At 45.2% G+C, this 7,669-nt stretch overlaps 1 pseudogene; it reads left to right on the top strand.

Moving 5' to 3' along the window:
* The first annotated feature begins 5,627 nt into the window (after positions 1-5,627).
* LOC110291757 lies at positions 5,628-5,978 on the top strand (annotated as a pseudogene).
* The last annotated feature ends 1,691 nt before the right edge of the window (positions 5,979-7,669 follow it).

Genomic DNA, 7,669 nt, shown 5'->3' with positions numbered 1-7,669 from the left:
TCTGCCTCTGCCTCTGCCTCTGCCTCTGCCTCTGCCTCTGCCTCTGCCTCTGCCTCTGCCTCTGCCTCTGCCTCTGCCTCCCAAGAGCTAGGATTAAAGGCGTGCACCACCACTGCCCAGCTTCACAGCAAACTTTGTTAACTGTGTTGGAATTCTTTTGTATTCTTCTCTCATGTTTCCCGACTACATTGTCCCTCTTCCTTTCTTCTCTCCCCCCCAGCCCCCCCAAGCTCCAAGACCCACTTCCCACCTCTGCCTCCCCTCAGAGAAGAGCAGGCCTCCCAGGGACATCAACCAAGCATGACATACCAAGCTACAATGAGACCGGGCACCTACCGTCATATCAAGGCTGGATAAGGCAACCCAGTAGGAGGAGAAAGGTCCCACAAGCAGGCAAAAGAATCAGAAACAGCCCTCCTTCCCACTGTTAGAAACCCCACAAGAACACCAAGCTACTCAGCCATAACATATATGCAGAGGACCTAGTTAGAAGTCTTGACTCCCAAGGGCTGAAGGGCTTCTGCCAGACTCTCGTTTGAGGGGCCCCTTCACATCTCTCTTGTGCTTGTTAGCACAGAGCTGCTACCTTTGATAGATGGCGGGATCCATGCAGTGGGAGGAGCTACAGTCAGTATTCGAGCATGACAACTCACAGGTCAGCAGAGCTATGATAAGTATACCTCGGAGAGGCAAAACACTGAGGGTCCTGCTTCCTGAAGACCCTGTACTACTGCTGGCCCTGACTGCACCTGCTGTTGCCTCAATCTCCCTGTTTTCTGCCTGGTGTAAATAGCCTTGGGGGGTTTCTAAGTCTAAGCAATGTAATCACAATGAATAACAATAACATTGCTTTTGGGAATAACTTTCCCAAAAGCAATGCCACTCAGATAAATGATTTAGCTAAAGATTTCTGATAAAAAAAAATTTTTTTAAATACGTATAATTGAAAAGATTAGGACAAGGCGTTTTTTATGAAAAATTAATTAAATTAGGCCAGAGCGCTTTGCCAGCCGCTTTGTAGCAGAAAACCTGCAGCACAACATGAAAATACAAAAACACATTTTTAGTTACCTAGTGAAAGGCCTGCTAAGGTCAGGAAGCAAGAACAAAGTGAGCCCGGTTGCTATGGGGTCCCGAGTTTCCTCTACGAGGGACAGGCTAATGATCAGAGAGAGTAACTGGGTTCCAGTGCCCGCTGTTTAGATTGAGCGTCTGTGTCTGTGGTGGTTTGAATATGCTTGGCCTGTGGGAAGTGGCAGTTTTGGGAGGTGTGGCCTTATGGGAAGACGTGTAGCCTTGTGAGAGGAACTGTGTCGCTGTGGAGGTGGGACTTTGAGGTCTCATATATGCTCAAGTCTGGCCAGGGTAATTCACACCCTCCTCCTGGCTGCCTGCAGAAGACCGTCTCCTTCTGGCTGCCTTCCGATGAAGATCTGAAGATGTAGAACTCCGGCTCCTCCAGCACCATGTCTGCCTGCATGCTGCCAAGCTTCCTGCCATGATGGTAACAGACTGAACCTCTGAAACTGTAAGCCAGCCTCAACTAAATGTTTGCCCCTTAGAAGACGTTGCCTTGGTCATGGTGTCTCTTCACAGCACTTCTGAAACCCTAGCTAAGACAGTGTCCACTATAAAATGTGATTGCCCCGGTTTGATAACTATCCATTATCCATTTGCTGATGAGCCTTGAGGACTTGGTCCTGGGCAGCATGTAGACTGAATAGATCCTCCCTTTTCTGTTGCCTCTGACCTAAAGTTCTCCAGCTAACTACACATTTACTTTGCTATGGAAACTAACACTGTAAGACTAGTTAGATGGTTAACTGTGGTAGATGAGTAAGAACTGTGTTAAGTTAGAATAACATGAAGTCTGTCTCCTTCCTTGTAACTGCAAACTGCTACCTGCCAGAACAAGAGAAACTGTTAAAAATAGTTGGCTTGCTCAAATTCTGTTAACCTGCCAAAGAAAGACGATGACTTTGGGATCTAGATAGATTATGGGAGGGAACAACAGGAGCAGCTGAGCGATCAGATGTGGAATTTAAAACAACTTGTCTTTAAAAATATGAAACTTGTAATCATTATGTGTAATTGAAACTCATGATTAAGAAATTATAGTAATGTGATTTTTTTTCCTCTGCATGGAGGGTTGCATTAAGGTATATTAGGACTAAGAGAAAAAAAAATAAAGCTGGTGGAGGCTTGCTTCATCCACTCAGTGTGTGTGAATGTGTGCCTACTTTACATCAGTCGCGGACCCCGCATCTCCTCCTTGAGTCACTGAACACACTGCTGGAGATGGCCTCTGGCACCTAGACATTTACAGGGAAAAACAAAAATAAACAAAAATCAGAAACTAGGCCCTTTGAGGACATAGCAGAAGGCTGTCCTCTGCAGGCCAGGGAGGTCCTCAGCAGCCACTGCGGACTTTGTGACCCTGACTTCCAGCCTGCGGAACTGAACCTTAAGGGCTACTGACTACCAACCCCACTCCAGGCATTCTGTTATACAGCCTGAGCCAATGCGTCCATAGGATTGCAGGCAATTACAAGAAAGCGCAGGGTGTGCGTGGGAAACTGGGGCTGCTGCACTTTTCTTCACAAAGCAGGCTCGAAAGCAGTGGGAAAGAGAAGGGAAAGGGGATCTGTGGCCCACTGGGACCTAGTGCCTGTGTGTCAAATGCAGTGCACAAAGGCAGGGCTTCTCTAGACTCAGGTCACTTCACAGTCTATTCTTCCGTTTTGTTTTATTTAAACGCTTGTGTATGTGTGTAAGTGCCTGAATGTGTTTATAGGCACCACATGCATCCAGGCACCTATGAAAGCCAGAAAGAGCATTGGATCCCCTGCAACTGAAGTCACAGGCAGTTAGGAACCACGTCAGGGTTCCTAGGCCAACCTAGTAAGTGCTCGTAACCATTGAGCCATCTCTCCAGCCCCCAACCCCATCTACTTTGAAGACCCAGCTTAGTCTCCTGGAAGTTCATGGAAAGCCCGGAGGATTGCATTCCTTCGCTCTAAGGGAGGACCAAAAAAAAGGCTTTCGGGCTCCCCTGTTCTCGTTTGCTCGGCCACCAGAGAGCCCATCATGCCCCTGCAATGCTGGAGATGAAAGAAGTTTTCATAGGAAGTAAAGAGCCACACCAGCACATGCCTTGCTACTCTCTGAGCGCACGGTGGCCTAAAGTGCCCGGGTGCTCACAAATTCCTAGTGAAGGGAAGGTGGGGGAGAGATCTGCCCTGATAAACATTTGAGCAGCAACTTCTTTCAGAGGCTGCCTTTCTTAGGGGCAGCAGGTTGGGCTGCTCAGAGGCAAGAGTGGCCTTACTAGGAGTATCCCTTTAAAATAAAGCCAACTACCAGCCTGGTTTGCAGCTGGGATGCACATGACCACTGTTAGCGTTGGAGGGTGTCAGCACTATCTATCAGCTCCTTTGCTTCCAGACTCTTCTTCTTGTGGCTGAAGATTTCCAGATTGCACTTTGGTTTCAGTGTGTTCAGAAATGAAAAGCAAAAGGAAAAATTACATTATTCTTCAGGGGGGTCAATTTTCGAACGGGGATTTAAGTCACGTGTGTGCTTCCCAATGCTGCTTAGTTTGGGCGTTGATTTTTGCCGGTGCAAAACACAGCTTTTCTCACCTCCAAGGCAGGAAGAGTTTATCCAGGGCCAAATCTGAGTGACCCAGGAGCAGGTATCCAGGTTACCCAAATAACGTAACCCAAGATGCAAGCAATTATCATCATAAAACGAAATAAGTCGGAAGTCAAAACACTTATCAGACACAATGGTAGAAACAGCGGCGAGGAGGCAGGTGATCGAAAAGTGATGGCCACAGCTCAGGTCGCAGATGCTCTTGGATGATATCCTGGACCTTGGGATACCCTTGACTTTTGCGAGAGGCCGGCAGTCTCTGAGTTTAGTGCATCCCAGAGGTTTTACCTGCTAGTTGGAAGGGTGTTAGGTCAGATACAGGAGGTTGGTCCTAAATGCTCTTAAGGACACTAAAGTCAGGGCAAGATAACTTGATTCTGGTCCTGCAATACTGCAGCTCTCCATATTTATAAAATTCTGATCAGTCAGTCTTGTACAATCCTTAATGTAGATTGGTTTTTAACTTCTGGGAACTTTAGAATTTTATCTAAAGCATTGTCATTTAAACGGTCTCTGACAACTGTCTTTCCAGGAACCATTATTTGTATAGCACTATTCCAGAGTCCCCATCATTAAGGGACCTAAATGTGTAAGATGTGCACTAGACTTTCTTTGGTGAGCTACTGATGATGTGGTTCCATCCTTTCTTTTTTTAATCTTTGCCTTTTAATTCACCCCCTAAATTGTTGGTTTGGCCATTTTTAAAATCATATTTCATAAAACATGATTTTTCCCTACGTTGGTGGCATGGTGTAACCCAAAGCTCTTCCCATGCATTTGAACAGCGTCCTTCTCTGCTCTTATTAAGCTACTACTGGTTGGGGTTGAGGCTGTAGCTCAGCCGGTTGAATGTTGGCCTATTATACATGAAACTTTGTCTTTGATCTCCAGCACTGCCTCAATGAGATGTGTGGTTTTTTGCCTCATTCCAGCACTTGGGGGACAGAGGCAAGGGGATCATCACACCTCAAACTCTGGAACGTGGAGAAGGAAGAAGAGCTCTCTGTCACAAAGTTAGCATCTATGAATACTCATCTAAAACCTTCTGGGGCAGTCATTCATTCTCTCCTTCAGCTGTGGATGCAGCCATTCACTGGGCAGAACCAGAGGAGTGCCGGGGCTAGGAGGACGCTTCTTAAACCACAGGTTATAACTGAATATAGACTTGCAAAAAAATGGCAACAGAAAAAAAAAGGTCTCTGGACAAGCAACAACCAAAATATAATTCCATAACTCAAAATAAAAAATTGTGATAAATCTGAGGCATTTCAGGGAGGACTCACCAGTGTTACATCATGTGACTTCCGACCCATCATTGGCTGCCAACACACAGCATGCTCCGCATACTTTGCATGTAATCACACAGCACACTGTGGACCACTGCCGAAACATCTCAGTTCAGATTCAAGTTCATTGTATGTTATTAACTGCAGCGTTTTTACTGTGAATATAAACCTGCTCGTCTTTATAAAACTGTAGTGGTTCAATTGCAGAGAGCAGCCTTTCAATACTAGTGTTTACCTACTGCCTTTCTGCAGCAGGGAGGCAGCACGTTAGGACTGTGATAGACATCTTTCTCAGTATGCAAAGTTGCTTGATCTTTCATCAGTGGCAAAACTACATCTAGACTGACTGTTCCAAGATGAATTTCTTTCTTACTCACAAAGGCTCACTAAGTAAAGGCCTGTTCCTTGAGACAGCTCACCTCCAATTAGTGCTCCATGCCCAGTCACCAGCTCTGTGGGAAACTCTCACCCAGAGCTGACTGGAGATGAGCAGAAAGCCTCTGAAACATGATTGCCTGGGTCACCAAAGTTCCACAGTGTAGAATGGAAGCCTTTAAGAAAGCCCATGGACTCCTTTTCTGAGAGCTGGTGGTGCGTGCTGCAGAGCTCTGTCCAGTCTTCTCAGTCCCGACTCACCGCTGTTTGCTCCTGCTGAGGAACAAGTTGGTCAGGAAGCAGCCCTCAGCCATGGCATTTAATGATACCGGAAAGATGGCGGTGGAGCCCAAAGTGGCAATTCACAGAATTTGAATCATGCTCACCAGCTGCAACTTGAAGTCGCTGGAGAAGGTTTATGCAGAGTTGATCAGAGGCACAAAGGAAAATAATCTGAAAGTGAAAGGGCCCTTGTGCATTGCCTACCAAGTCACTACCAGAAAAACACTTTGTGGTGAAGGTTCCAAGACATGGGATCATTTCCAGATGAGGATCCACACACGACTCATTGATTTATAGAGTCCTTCTGAGATTGTTAAGCAGATTTCTTCTATCAGTATTGAGCCAGGAGTTGAGGCTGAAGTCACCATTGCAGATGCCTAAGTCTACTGAATAAATTTACTTAATTGAAGAAGAAGAAGAAGAAGAAGAAGAAGAAGAAGAAGAAGAAGAAGAGGAAGAGGAAGAGGAAGAGGAAGAGGAAGAGGAAGAGGAAGAGGAAGANAAGAGGAAGAGGAAGAGGAAGAGGAAGAAGAAGAAGAAGAAGAAGAAGAAGAAGAAGAAGAAGAAGAAGAAGAAGAAGAAGAAGAAGAAGAGGAAGAGGAAGAGGAAAAAGAAGAGGAGGAGGAAAAAGAAGAGGAGGAGGAGGAGGAGGAGGAGGAGAGGGGGAGGAGAAGAAAGCCCATGGACACTGAAATGGCTCAGTAGGTAAAGACATTTTCTGCCCAGACTAAGACCCCAAGTTTGATTTCCAAGGACTTTTTAATAAGAGAGAATTAAGAAGGTGCCATCTGGTTAGAGCACTGGCTGCACTTCCAGATGGCCTGGTTTCAATTCTAACACTCACATGGTGGCTCACAACTGTCTGTAACTGTAGTCCCATGGGATCCAGTGTCTTCTTCTGGTATGCAGATGTATATCCAGACAAAACACCCATATACATACAATACAAAAATCAATCTTTTTAATGATGATAGACCAGTGGTTTCTCAACTGGGACCCTTTAATACAGTTCCTCATGTCATGGTGATGCCCCAACCATAAAGTTATTTTTCATTGCTACTTCATAACTCTAACTTTGCTAATGTTACGAATCATAATGTAAATATCTGTGTTTTCTGATGGTCTTGAGGGGGTTCACAACCCATAGATGATAGAGTGTAGTGGTTAGTTTTTATTATCAATTGGACATGTCTGTGAGTATGTTTCCAAACGTATGTTAGCTGAGGAGGGAGGACCCACCCTGATTCTGGGCAGCAGCATCTCATAAGCTGGAGGCTTAGGTCAAACAGAAGGGAAGAGGTGATGTACCAGCCTGACTCCATCTTGGGCTTAAAAGTCACCTTAGAGTAAAGACAAACTAGGTTCATTTCTGTTTGTGATTAAGCTTATGCTTCTCAAGGACTGGGCTATGCCCCATCTGTACCTTTAACTACAAACGAGTCTGTACTGCCTGTTCGAGGAAATGGCAACCATGTATTTGTTTCAAAGAGTTGTTATGACCGTCTGGCAACCCCACCTTTGTTTCAGGAGGTTGTTATGGCTGTCTACTGTAGCGACCACCTTGTTACGTTACTCTGTAACTTCACCCATCTGCCTGCCAAATCCCTCACGTGGAAAGCCCCTGACCTTGGACTATAAAAACCCTTTTCTTCACCATGTCTAATGCTAATCTGTTGAACTCCACCTTAGGGGAAAACAGCGAAGGAACAAGAATAAAAAAAAAAAACTTGCATGAATTAATTTGGCCATGATGATTTGGGTAGGTGGCCTTTCTCCCTGAATCTTTGAGATGAAGAGAAAATGATAAAACGTAAGGAACACCAGCATTCATCACTCTGCTTCCTGTGTGGCCAAGATAAAGAAACAAAGAGACCAGACGTCCCAGTTGCATGCTCACTACCACCACAAAGCTACCTTCATCTTCACCACGACATTGGTCTATATCCACCTGAACAGTAAGATGGCAGGCCTTTCCTTATGTTTTTTTTTTCTGACAAATATTGTGTCACAGCAACAAGAAAAGCAATACCCAAATATGAATGCATATATATTATATATATGTATATATATAT

Source organism: Mus caroli, chromosome 3 (genome assembly GCF_900094665.2).
Source record: "Mus caroli chromosome 3, CAROLI_EIJ_v1.1, whole genome shotgun sequence".
NCBI classification, from domain to species: Eukaryota; Metazoa; Chordata; class Mammalia; order Rodentia; family Muridae; genus Mus; species Mus caroli.
The sequence above is the reverse complement of the archived record's forward strand: the minus strand, read 5'-3'. Positions and strand labels throughout refer to the sequence as shown.